Source organism: Dendrobates tinctorius, unplaced genomic scaffold, assembly GCF_039654945.1.
Source record: "Dendrobates tinctorius isolate UK_male_01 unplaced genomic scaffold, ASM3965494v1 ptg000098l, whole genome shotgun sequence".
NCBI classification, from domain to species: domain Eukaryota; kingdom Metazoa; phylum Chordata; class Amphibia; order Anura; family Dendrobatidae; genus Dendrobates; species Dendrobates tinctorius.
Window position 1 is genome coordinate 20,988,552 of NW_027361766.1, and position 4,831 is coordinate 20,993,382.

The window sequence follows — 4,831 nt, forward strand, 5'->3', positions numbered from 1 at the left end:
TTCCGGCAATAAAGAGGACCAAATCAAATGATACAGCAGCAGAAGATAGTGACTGGTACGTATTTTATTACACACAGAGAATTTACATTGCTGATACCACTCCGGTGGTGAACAAAAATACCCCTGAGTGATACTTTAAGAGAACTGATTTCTGAAAGTATTGTAATGTGCCATAATTATGATGCTTTAATGTACAAAGCTAAATAGAGTTGTCATTTGCATAAATTATTATATCACTGGACTTGCATATATGTATACACAGACCAACAAAGTCCACATTGCTTATAACTCTACTAGACACCTATTTCCAATACAGAACCCAACACTGTAGAATGTCATTACAGAGTATATGAGGCCTAATAAGCAGCCCAGGAACACAGACCAGGAACTACATTTTAAGGCCTCACTCACACTGGCGTATAACACAGCCAGGTGCTATCTGATGTTTTATCGAATAGCACTCGGCCCAATGTGCATTTGGTATTCGGATCACGCACACCGATACAAGTCTACGTGTTTGTGGGAAAAATCAGATGTCGTCCAAGTGCAGACTGATTACCATGGAGAAATTACGTTATCCATCTTCAATCCTGAGATTCAAATTTCTCATGCAATAGAATTGAATCACACTAACATGACACTCGGATCAAATTCTGGCAGCGTTTGAGCCGAGTAACATTAGCATAATTGGCACAATTACCTTGCATGAGTGAACATACGGCCATTTGAGGGTACCCTAAACCTCACGATTGAAAATGCACAGTACCCTGTTCCTAAAGTGAATATGAAGCCTGTAACACCTGTGCCCACACCTCCGCTGGGTCCCCACTCCCATGCTGCAGCCCTCGCGCCTGTACCTCCGCGGGGCACCCGTCGGGGTCCCCGCTCTCAGTCTTTTCCCCGCCGCTCTGCCTCTGCTACTGCTTCCTGGTGCGCGGCCAGCACTTCCCCGGGTATGATGCGCACTTTGTGAAAAATTACTATTAACCAATGATTTCATTGCGTGTGCTATTTTTGGCACCTCTGCCATAGGGAGGGCGCCGGAGCAGCAAGTGTTTCCTGTTGCTAGTTTCCGGTTTAGTGTTCTGACGTGCCTGTGATCTGTTGTGCTTTTCCAGTGTCCTGCCAGTACCCAGCTAATACAGTTTGTCTTCTCAGACTGTCAGCGACTTGCCACTCCATCCTCGGGACGATACCAGTGCTGCCTGTGCAAGTTCCATCCTGCTCAGCCGACCGTAACTCTGTTACCCACGGCGACGTCAGTACTGCCAGAGCTAGCTTCGTCCCGTCCATCCGCTTCCCGCCTGTCAAGTTCTACGCTACCTGTTATTCATGTTTGTGCACCAGTTCCGCTGGGCCAGCTTCCACGTGTACGGGGTCTAACTGGAGGTAGCACCTGTGTCCCTTGGACATTCCATTCTGATCCTGTTTGAGGGGTCTTACTACAGGTGTCTGGGGTTCGCATAGTCACGCCCCCTTCGGAGCCCCCTGGACCATGGTCCCGTGGTTCCACAAAAATGGCAATAAACGAACGTGCACTTCAACATCTGTGCTTCTGCTTCCGTTCGTTACAGATTGCTCCGGCCATGGAACCCGCTTGGTCCCACACACCACCAGCAGCAGAGTTGTGCCAAGAGGTTACTCCCCTGAAAAATCTACAGGACAAGATCACGACCTATCTGTGCAACTTGTCCACATGTATGGATTTGCTGATATCCTCAGCTACTCCTGTCTCGACTACTGGCTTCCAGGCTCCCTGTTGTACGGCAGATAAAGGACTTCATCTTGTGGCTCTCCCTCGGTTTAATGGTGATCCCGCTCAGTGTCGGGGGTTCCTAAATCAATGCACACTGCACTTTGAACTCTTGGGGCTTATGTTCATTTCTGAATGGGCCAAAGTGGGCTTCATTATGTGACACCTCGCTGAAGAGGCCCTCGCCTGGCTAAATCCGTTGCGGGAGAGAGGGGATCCCCTGGTTAATAACCTCCAGTCTTTTCTTGAGGTGTTCCATAGGACATTCGATGAACCTGGCCTTACTTCCTCGACAGCTTCTTCGCTTCTTCGTCTACGCCAGGAGAGTCTCATGGTGGCCCAGTATGCAGTTCATTTCCGGAGCCTTTCCTCGGAGTTATTCTGGAATGATGAAGCCTTGGTGGCCACCTTCTGTGAAGGTTTGTCCAGGAGAATAAAAGACGAGCTGGCGGGCCGGGACACCCCTGCAAATCTGAATGATCTCACATCCTTAGCAACACGGATTGATCTTCAGTTCCAAGAACGTTCCAGGGAATCCAAGTGGGAGAAGAGGCCTTATCGTATGGATCTTAGTCTCCAGAGACCGTCTGCTTCCCCATCCCCATCCTCTCTTCCTGAAGCTATGCAAGTGGATCAAGTGAGCTTGGCTAATCAGTGCCAGGAGGCGCGCCGCTCAGAAGGGAGCTGTTTCTACTGTAGCAGCTCTGAGCATTGGATCCGCTTCTGTCCAGAGAGGCCTGGAAACTTCAGAGCCTAGGGTAGGAGAGGCTTCCCTGCGTAAGGATCATCTCTCTCCATCTCTGCAAATGACTGTTTCTGTGTAATTTGGCAGAGTTAAATTTTCAGAACTTTGTCACCTGGATTCTGGAGCTGCTGGAAATCTCATCCAGCAAGTGGTTGTGGACCGTTATCAGATTCCAGTCCAGCGCCTTCCAAATTCATTGCGGGTGACTTCCATGGATGGCAAACCCTTGACCAAGCCCGTTCGGTTCCAGACTGAGCCAGTGGAACTTCGGCTGGTCTAACACATTCTGAAAGTATCTGTTTTTATGTTTTGCCTGGTTTGTCTCACCCCTTGCTTCTAGGTTTATCTTGGCTCCTGAGAAGTTCTGCACTGGGAAGATTCCTGCTCCGATCAATGTATCACTCCCATCCGTCCTGTTCCTCCTCCAGTTCAGCCAACTGCCCTACCGGGTTTACCATCCTCTTACTGGGTCTTCTCTGATGTCTTCGGGAAAAAGGAAGCAGGGAGACTACCTCCACACAGTCGTTTGACTGTCCCATTGATCTGCTTCCCGGATCATCTCCCCTTGGGGTCGAATCTATCTTCTTTCCCATACAGAGACCCAGGCCATGTCAGACTACATCCAGGAGAACCTGACTAGAGGATTTATCTGGAAATCTTCCACGGCCGGGGCAGGATTCTTCTTTGTTAAGAAAATGGACGGATCTTTACGGACCTGTATCGATTACAGGGGGTTGAACAAGATCACGGTAAAAAATAGATACCCGTTGCCACTTATTTCAGAGCTGTTTGATCATCTCAGAGGGGCCTACAACCTGATTCGCATACGTCAAGGAGACAAATGGAAAACAGCTTTTATTTTTAGAGACCGCCTCTACTCATGTGTTGTGGTTTATTTAGATGACATCTTAATTTACTCCGCAGACTTAGCCACTCATCGGCGGCATGTCCGCCAGGTCTTACAAAGGCTCAGGGACAATAGACTGTATGCTAAGTTTGAGAAATGCATCTTCAATCAATCTTCTCTGCCTTTTCTCGGTTACATAGTATCATCCACAGGTGTAAAGATGGATCCGGAGAAGTTATCCGCTATCCTCAAGTGGCCTCACCCGTCCGGGCTTAAAGCGATACAACGGCTCCTGGGATTCGCCAATTATTACCGTCAATTTATTCCACACTTCTCTATTCGAGTGGCCCCAATCTCGGCTCTAACTCGGAAAGGTGTAAATCCCAATGATTGGACCCCAGACGCAGAAGAGGCCTTTGCCTCATTGAAGGAAGCCTTCTTTTCTGTGCCTGTTCTCCATTGACTGGACTTTGATAAACAATTTTTTTTCGAAGTAGATGCTTCCTCCATAGGTGCTGGAGTGGCGCTCTCTCAAAAATCCTCTACTGGTTGTATGGTCTCTTGTGGTTTTTCTCTAAGGTTTTTTTCCACTTCTGAGAGGAACTATTCCATTGGAGATCAGGAATTGTTGGCAATCAAGTTGGCTCTGCAGGAATGTCGACATCTCCGAGAAGGGACAGTCCATCAGGTTGTCATATTCACAGATCATAAAAACCTTGCTTATCTCCAGTCTGCACAGAGATTGAATCGCCGCCAAGCCAGGTAAGTCTTGTTTTTTGCTCGATTTAATATTGCTCTTCATTTTCGCCCAACTGACAAGAATGTCAAGGCTGATGCACTCTCCAGAGCTTTCCTGCCTCCCGACTCAGAGGAAGAACCTCAACATATCATTGAGGCGTCCAGGCTAGTGCCTGTAGCCTCTGTCAATATCTCTCGGCTTCCCCCAGGAAAAACTCTTGTGCCCACTTCAGAATCGTGTCCTACGGTGGGGTCACTCTTCCAAGTTGGGCGTGCATGCCGGTCAGAAAAACACTTTGCAACTTATCTCCCATTACTACTGGTGGCTTACCATGGGCAAAGATATCCTGGAGTATATCGCAGCCTGTCCTTCGTGTGCCCGTAACAAAAGCACAAGATGCTTGCCACTCCCTATACCTTCAGCTCCCTCCCAGCACATCGCGATGGACTTTATTACGGATCTTCCCATCTCTTCTGGCTGCTCCGCTGTCTGGGTTGTGGTAGATTGCTTTTCGAAGATGGCCCACTTCATTCCTCTGTCAGGTCTTCCGTCTGCTCCTGAGCTTGCTGACTACTTCATACACCACATCTTCCGCCTCCATGGGTTTCCTCTCCACATTATATCCGACGGGCGTTCAGTTCACTTCAAAGTTCTGGAGAGCGGTCTGTAAACTATTGAAGGTAGAACTGGACTTTTCATCTGCTTACCATCCTCAATCCAATGGGCAAGTGGAGAGGACCAATCAAG